The sequence below is a fragment of the Miniopterus natalensis genome, chromosome 1 (genome assembly GCF_054644295.1).
Source record: "Miniopterus natalensis isolate mMinNat1 chromosome 1, mMinNat1.hap1, whole genome shotgun sequence".
Taxonomy (NCBI): Eukaryota; Metazoa; Chordata; class Mammalia; order Chiroptera; family Miniopteridae; genus Miniopterus; species Miniopterus natalensis.
This window is the reverse complement of record NC_142081.1, coordinates 18,885,402-18,894,523: the sequence shown is the minus strand read 5'-3', so window position 1 is coordinate 18,894,523 and position 9,122 is coordinate 18,885,402.

Genomic DNA, 9,122 nt, shown 5'->3' with positions numbered 1-9,122 from the left:
GGAAGAAGTGTGGTGTCTCCCTGCTCCCTAAGGCCCATCAGGACACCCCTCCTGGGTTTGTTAAGACACTGGAAAAAGGAAAAGCTTATCCTCATTTAAAGGCCTACAGGGTTGCCGTGGTCTAGTTCTTACAGCATTACTTCCCTCCTACACAATTTTCTAAGTCACTATTTGAATCCAGACAAGTGAGAGCCCACAAAGGGGACCCTGCGAGATAGTGGGGAGCACAGTTGTTTGACTGTGTAGCCCCTGGCCCCTTGGTGTGATTTCTGTGCGTGGAAACAACGTCCACCTCGGAGGCCTGCCTGTGAGCACGTCTGTTTAATCCACGTCTTTTATGGCATCATTGCAGATCGAAGCCTGGTGTGCTGGGATCTGCAGGCCTGCACGCACCTGTCACGTGCTACTCATTAGCTAGATAACTTTGGATCAGTCACTGAGCCTGTCTGGGTGTCACTCCTCTCAGCTAAATAATAAAGCATTCGAACTGCTTCTCTCCGCAGTTCTCAGCTCTAACCATTTGTAAGATCTCTAGCTGTGTTACAGGTGAGCCATAAAATTAATACATTAAAATTTTGTAACCTACAAAGTAGATTCCTAGTTCTCTGTTAAGATAGCTTTATGTTACAGTGCTCTGCTGGGTTATTAACTTACTTCAGGTGGCTGGAAGAACCTTGTGCCTGTCTGCATTGGTTTGGCCTTTCTTATGATTACCTGGTTGCAGCTAACATGGATTCACTAATTCCCATATGAAAGACTACTCCCGAACAAAGAATTATTAGCCCCAAAGGAGAATAGCTAGGGGTTAAATCAAAGCATAGCCTTCCCTAGTCAGTCATCTGTAAACAGCAGTTCCACCTGCGATGAAGGATGGACCTGGTTTCATGTTTGGGAGAGTATGTAATTTAGCTTCCTTCCTGATGTCTCTTCCCCACAACCAGGAGGGATGCTTCTGCGTGTCTTCCAAGGAGCCTTTTAGATAGATTTAATATTATTTCTAAGGTCGTCACAGCCTATGCAGATGCGGTGGCACTCTGTGAGGACTTTAGTCTGGTCCCAGCCTTCTGGGTGTCATGTTCCACCACACTGGAGAGAGATCAGAGGTGAGAAGGGGTCTGCCCGGCCACACAGTGCAACCAGGATGGCTGGGGGCAGAGAGACAGCAGGAAGCAGCCTTATCTCTGGTACCTCGGATCCTTTATCGTAGAGGAGAGTTTGCTGTCCACTTGACATCCAGAGGTGGTGGTGAAGTGCAAAAACAATGACTCTAAAGGGTTTTTAAATTGCTCCGCAGAGCAAGGGGGCCTCCCTGCCCACAAACCCAATGATGGGATTCAGTGACGTCCTCCTACCCCTTCAGGGTTGTCATTTGCTTAAACAATTAAGACTATCTTTCACCAAAACCTCATTTACAACTAATGGGAAGGGAGCAAATCTCAGCCCGTCCTCTGCCTGGTTTCTTGGAAGGAGTTATTCTGTGGGTGCAACCACCTTGGCGTTTTCTTCTCAGAATTCCCTTTTTCTTAGAACACGTGGCTTTCCTCTCTTTTTCTGAAGGGTAGTTATGCAAGACATTAGAGAGCTGCTTGAAAGAACAGTCTGTATGGTTCCTGCCTCAAATTACAGCAGCTGGAGGAGATGAGCAAGAAAGAGAGAAAAGCCTGTGGAGTCTGGAGTTAACAGCGAGTGGGTGGAAGCTGTTCGGAAATGAGAATAAAAACTGAAAGCAGGAGCCGAGGCCAGCCTGCGTGAGGGCCCCTGTCAGGCTGCATGATTAGCAAGTGGAGCGAGGCCTTCAGAGCGGCTTGAGAGCTGAGAGTAAAAAATAGCCACTTTTAACTTTCCTGAAGACTCAGGAACCGCAGAGGCTCTGGAGGATGCTCAGTAGTTCTGGTAAATGTCTCTATAGCAGAGGCGGGCCAGGACCTCTGTTCTCCGGGGCACCCACAAGCCTTCCACGGCTGGGTGGGTGGATGGGAGTGCTTGGCCTTGGATCCTGCCCTTTGTTTGGGGCTGAGAGAGCACCTGAAAAACCAAGACCTGCTACTATACAGAGATGGTAAAACCTTAATACCCCTACAGGGAGCTGGGTTGAAATCACCATTTCTGCTCACTCTTTATACATATTAATAAATTGCCTCCAAGGCAGGGGAAGAGAAGAAGCTTAAAGGTACCCACAAATTAAAAAACCACACCCTCCACAGGCCCGCCTCGTATTGAACATGTGCAGGAAAACCGGGTTGTGAGGGGAGTTCCTCCTAGTGAGCCTTCAAGTCTGACCCCTCTGCTCTCCAGCAAGCCTTCTGGGTTTCAGAGTGTCCCTGGGCTGCTCAGGAAGGCAAGTGAGTGTTCACTTCCTCAGGCCACACAGAGGAGAGGAAGGGCCACGAGCTGCCCAAACCAGCAGCCCCGGGTACTCACAGCCAACAGTGAAGTGAAGTGACAAGTACAAGTGTGGTTTAGACAGCGAGCTTTCTTTCATTAGGGTCCCAGCTCTTGGCAGGCCAGGTGAGGGGGCCAGGATAGTGAAAGTGAGAGTCTCTCTTTAAAGCCTCCAAGTCAGTGCTTGTATAGTCAAGGTGTACATGGAAGAATGTGCTGCTTTCATTCTTGAAGCATTTTCTAAGCCTCAGTTACACTGTGAAGCCCCTAACTAGTTAGTACTCAGCTAATCTGTTCCTAATGCTGCTGGCTGTATTAGGTTGGGCCCCAGTGACAGGAGTGGCCTCCTGGCTGGCCAGCTGCAGGGGATTGGGAAATGCGGGAGAGCTCGCATGTGGTTACTTCAGGGTAACAGATACATAAAGTTGTCAACACATTTATGTCCTAGGGCTCACCGGGTCTAAATGGTAAATGAAACAGAGCTGGGCCCTGCCTATAATCTAGTGGGAGGGTGGCAATGACCATCAATTAGTCAATCACCCCTTTGATGGTTTGGGTCTCACTGGGTCTTTGACATCCAAAGTTGGGCGTATAGGCCTGGTTAAAGTGATACATTCTACCCTTACTTTCATTTCAAAGATTAACATTTTTTATAACCTTTGGGTTTAGCATCCTTTGATTAAGGCGAGTCCTTAATGTTAAACTAGTAGTTGAGAACAGAAGTGTTGATATAGGCACAATATATTAATCAGTTGGTAAGTTCACCTCAACACCCAAACACTAGGGAGGAGTCCTCAGAAGTGGATTTTCCTGTTGGGTGACTCACCTTCAGAGCCCTGAGCTCATCCCCAGCAGCGCCTGTGTCTGCTACATCCTTCCCCAGCAGAAACACAAAGCCACTCCAAGCATGAGCGCCTTCCTGAATTTTGCAGTAGGCACCTTGCTTGCCTCACACTAATCCTGTCCCTGGCGGCCCCAGACACTGAGGCCCAGGACCTACAGAAGACTGAGTGTGGTCCTAGCCTTGGAGCCCTCACAGCTGAGCCAGGAGACATGACTCACAGGGAAAGTAGAAACTCAAGGTAGTGTGGCCTGGTGCCCAAGGCCAACTGCAGACCAGAGTTGGAGGAGCGCACCAGAGCCTCCAAAGGAACTCCAGGCGAGTTGAGATTCGAGCTGAGCTTTGGCGGATGGTGGAGTGTAGGTAAGCCGAGGGGATGGAAACAGCATTTCAGCCAAAGGAAAGAACGTGAGTCGAGGCGTTAGGGTGAAGGGAATATCATGGCTTTGGATCTGGATCTGGTTTCTGTGTGATCCTAGCAAGTTATACAGCCTCTTTGGGCCTTGTTTCCTCTTTTGTTAGGTTTCTACCTACTCAAAGCTGATTGAGCCATAATGTGCAAAGTGTCTAGAACAGTGGCCTCACAGGGGGGTGCTCATTAAACAGTAACCCTACTGCAGCCATTCGAAGAGTGAGGATGGGCTGCTGAGCTGGCTCAAAGGTCAGCCTTTCGCTTTGTGCTTACAGGCAGTGAGCAGCAAACCAGCCCAGTTCCCTGCCTGCCTCCCACACCCTGCTGCACCCAGAACAGAGCCCCTCCTTGGAACGCACCCTATGGTGTACTTGGCAAGCATGCTCTCCCTAGCTGGTCCCAGGCCTCGCCCCTCTTCAGGGCTATACAGCCAGGGAGTGGGGAGCCATTGAAGATCAAGGGTATTGGCTGTCTGCCCCACCCTATCCAGGATGCTTGAGCTCACACCTAGCCCAGCCTCCTGCACACACAATCCGTCCCCCACAGCTGTATCAGGTAAACTTTATCAGTCCCCCCTTGCTCATGTTACTGCCCCCCTCAGGCACCTCTGCTACCGAAGTTCTGGCCTTGGCTGAAGAGTGGAAGCCTCTGGGGATCTCTCAAAATCCCAACGTCCAGGCCACTCCCAGACCAATTCTATCAGATTCTCTGGGAGGTAGGACCTCCCCCTACCCCACTCCCACCAGTAATTTTTAAAGCTCCTCAGGTGATTGCAAATGTGCAGACAAGGCTGACACTACTGCAATGGCTCCCTATTGGGACTGGGATTGGGTGGATAAGAGGAGGGACTAGCCCGCCGAATACAGTGTGATCAGTAGCACCACCATCCCCCTTGGAGCTTGTTAGAAATGCAGAATTAAAGCCCCAGCTGATGGAGTCTGCATTTTACCAGATCCCCAGGTGATTCCCACACACAGTCAGGTTTGAGAAGCACTGACATCAGCTTTTACTAGATGCTCACAGTGGTCCAAGTGCAGTGCCAGGTGTTTTACAGGCACCGTCTCCTTTCATCCTCACAGCCTCTCAGCTATTAGCACCCCCTCTGACAAACAAGGAGGCACCTGCCATTCATTCAACAAATCCTTACTGAGCACCTACTAGGTGAGAGGCTCTGTGCTAGAGACTGAGGGTGAGGAGGGGACACTCCCCTGACTGAGAAGAGCTCAGAGGCCAAGGGGGGGTGTGTGAATGTCAGCATCAGCACTTACCAGCTGTGTGCTCCTGGGAGCCTGCCTTGGTCTCTGAGCACCAGTTTCCTCTTCTGCAGATCTGGGCTAGTCACACACACAGGGTTGAAGATTCAGCGAATTTCCCTAGGCCAATTACTCTCCACACAGCCTGGATCTAGCAGGAGCTCAAGAATGGTCGCTATTGTTATAAATAGTGGGAGGGCAGGGGTAAGGGAGAGGTCCTGAGCAATGAGGGGGTGACGCACGGGAGCTAGGTGAGGGGCACCGGGTGTGGACAAGGCTGCTCTGTTCTCGCACTCCCTGATCCCATTTCCCGGGATCAGGCTGGTTCTCCCCACTTTCCTGAAGTGTAGATGAATCTGGGGTGAGACCAGTATTAGCAGCACGAGTCTGGGGCCCAGATCTCACCCTTTGTCCCCTGAAGCCCTTTGTGGCTCGGCGAGGTAAAAAAAAAAAAAAAAAACAAAACACCACCACTACCTAGCGGCCCCTTCAATCGGGGCTTGGTTCGCCCTAGGTCCTCCCTGGCGCCCCAACCTTTGCAGGGGGAGCGAGGGCGCCGGGAGAGCCGGGCGCGCGACCTGGCGGCGCCCCCTTCCGGCCGAGCGAGCCACGGCAGCGGGCCCTGGCGGGTGCCCCGGTCCCACGCGCGGCGAGGAAACGCACCCCGACAGGCGGCTGAGCCCCAGCCCCGCGCGGCCCTTGTCCCACAGGCTGCGGTCTGGCAGTGGAGTTGCGGCCAGGGCGCGCGGGGGCCTGAGGAATCGGTTTAGGGGCTTCCTGTCCCTCGCAGGGCACCGCAGCTCCCTGTAATTTAATTTCCCCTCCCGGCCGCGTTGCTAATTAAATCCTTTCTGCGGCGAGCCGTCGTCCCCCTCCTCTGCTTGTTAATTACCCAGCACGCGCGCGGGACTCCTCGGCCGCGGCTGCCAGGCTCCTCGGGCGCGCGGGCCGCTCCCGCCCGGGCCGGAGCTCTCCGCACACAGTCCTTACAGACCAGGCGGGGGCGGCCCTGCCCCTGCTGCGGGCCCGCCGGGGCCGCAATCCATGACGATCGCGCCTTTGCACTCCTCTGCCTTTCCCACTCTCCAGTCACACCCCTCGCTGCTTTTGCTCTTAAGCACCACGCCTGCCTTCACCCCTACCGTCCACAGCACGACGCTCTCAGCCGGTTTGCGGGGCTGGGCCCAGGGGCTTGCGGAAAGTCACACAGCCCATCTAGGGCATGGTGGGGACTAGAGCTCCTGGAGCTTAGTGTCTGAGGGATCACAAACTCAGCAGCCTTCAGGGACCAAACTGGGAAGGGAAGAGTGTGGGTGACTCTGTGTAGGACAATGGGGAGGGGCAGAGTCTGTGGCAAAGTAGAACCTCCCCTTTGGGGAGGTCATTCAAACAATGTGCCCTATTGAAGATCAAGAGTGTCCTATTCTTGATAAGTCTAAGAGTGAATCCAGCATCCAGGGATGGTGGTGACTTGTCCAGGGTCACACAGGGACTCAGCAGCAGAACCACTGGGCACTCTAGACTCACAGCATGGTGATCTTTCCAAGATGCCACTTACTAGATGGGGATCTGTGGCCCCTCCCCCTCAGTTCTGCCCATCAGAGGCCTAGTTCCTGCCCCATGCTGGAGGAGTTATCCAGGCTGGCACTCCTCCCACCACTCATGTAGGGCCCCTGCTCCCCTCAGGTCCCTCCAGAGAGTGGTCTTGGATATCACCGTTCCCTCCTCTCTAAAACTTCCCATTCAGACCACTTCTGGCCCAACCCTCAGCTGTCAGGCAGAAAAAACCCCTGCAGTTTAAGCAAATCCCTCCCAGAATTTGAAAGGAGTTAGGCCATAGCCGGTTTTGCTCAGTGGTTAGAGCATCGGCCTGCGGACTGAAGGGTCCTGGGTGCGATTCTGACCAAGGGCATGTACCTTGCAGGCTTGATCCCATGTGTGGGAGGCAACCAATCGATGTGTCTCTCCCACATCGATGTTTCTCTTTCTCTCTCTCCCCCTTCCACTTTCTCTGAAAAGCAATGGAAAAAATATCTTTGGGCGAGAATTTAAAAAATAAAAAAGAGTTTTGGGGGCACCAATGCAATTTTTAAGGAGATATTAATGGTGGGGATGTCAGGCATCATAAGCGAGCCAGAAGGGGGCATTCAGGAACAGGGACACACAGGGTGTGCCTCTTCTCTGGAAGGCCTCACAGCACCCGCTCTCCTCTCTGCTGCTCTCAGCTCAGGGTTCCAGGTCAGTGCCCTGCTCCCAGCCTGCAGAGCTTTGTGCTAAGGCTGCATTCAGCGGGGAGGACACTAACATGCAATCCCGCCGCACCAGCCATCCCTCTGGCTCCTCCAGAGGCTTCTCTTTCCCAAGTGTTCCAGAGGAGCTTTGGCAGATATTTTTCTCTTCTGAATCCACTCCATTTTAGGGTCTTCGGTGCCTCCCTGTCCTGGTTTCCAGAGGGTGGCTGTGCTCAGCCCTCTGACAGTGTCTGGTCTCCTCCTGCAGGCACTGGCTGGGAGGGAAGCAGTCCAGAAATAGCTCAGGTCTTTTTCCCTGGCTAGGCATCTTTTTTGAGCCCTGGGGTGGTGTCCCCAGCCTAGACTGTCCTCAGACCTCCATAGTTAACCTCCGAAAGAAACTGCTTCATTCAAGGCAACTTGCCCATTACCATCAGCTTGGGAGGGGCCAGGTATACCTTGTAAACACCGGAGCCAGCCTGTTTGCATCTGCAGAGTCATCTTAAGCAGCTGACTGTCAGCTCTGTGAAGGCTGCAGAGGCCGAGCCTAGTTCCTTTCTCTGCACCCACCAGTGCCTACTGCATAGTAGGTGCTAAATAACTGAGTGAATCAATGACTTAATGAATGAACACTTGACTCCTTGTTACTTCTTTTTATCAGGGAATTAATTGGGTATCTGCAATAGAAAGGTAGTCTAGTGTCTGGGTTCAAAAGATAAACCTAGGAGCAGGCAGCCTGGGTTTGAATCCCAGCTCTGCCAATTACTAGGCATGAGGCTTTGGGCAAGTTATATAACCTCCCTGTGCCTCAGCTTTTTCACCTAGAAAATAGGATAGTCATAGAGCATACCTCAAGGATTGCTATGCAAGTAAATAATAATACAGGTAAAGTGTGTGTATGACAAGGGCCTGGCATGGAGTGAGTTCGGTAAATGTTGGTCACAATAACTTGTGGTAGAATTACAGCAATTCTACCAAAATTACAAAAAAATCAACATCATGCCCTACAGCATGTGCTAGGAATGGGGGAAACCAGAGGATCCCACCATTGCCTTTCCTGCCCTCCAAGGTTTACAGTAGAGCGGAGAGATGGAGCCACACAGGAGGGAGTCAGAGCAATGGATTGCTGCCAGTGTAAGGGAAGACTGTCCCAGGGGCTGGACCCGGGGAGGAAAGGCTCCTTGGAGACTTGGGATGGAGAGGGGCTAGAGAGGCCTAGGCTGAAGGAAGAGGCGTGTTGGGGCCGCTATAACCTCTCTGTGTCTGGAGGTGTTCACCTGGGTACAGAGGGCCTCGTCAGTCAAGATGGGGGGATTGTACGTCGTAAAATGTCATTCCTGTTTCAGTCTTCAGCCTTTCAATTTTATTCTAGTTCCTGGAAGCCATCTCAGTAGAAACAGTTTCCTTCCAACCCCATTTTTGCTGAAGCTGTGTGGGAAGTAAAGCCTGGAGGGGAGCTCCCAGAGGCCCCTCTAGCAGCCCAGAGAGGGGCCTAGGGGTCTCTGATGTGCCAGGTTGGTCCCCTGGGGAATGAATGCGACCCTCTGCCTGTGGTCTCCAACCTGTAGGACACCACTGACCATTAGAAAAACTAGATATCGACCTGTGCTTGACTCGCCCGCTAGGAGCAGCCTTGAACTAGGGTGAGTCAGGGTTTTGTGAGAAGTCATCAGAAGGAGGACGGGGGGTTCACAGGGATTATGCCTGCAGCATGGATACTCATGTCCCCATCACTCCTAAATGGAGACTTGCAATCCCAGAAATCACCTGCCATCCTGCCTGTGCACAGTCCCTCCTACCCCCACCCCCACCCATGGCTGTGCTTTTCTGCCTCAGCAACTCCTATTCATCCTGCATGACCCTGACAGCTCCTCCTCTGGGAAGTCTTCCAGCCTACCCTCGGGCAAGCGAGTGCCTTCCTCTGGGTTCCTTAGCACCCTGTCCTCTCTCCCACCAGCCACTGAACTTGAACTCTCTGCAACTGGTCCTTTTCCCCATGAGCT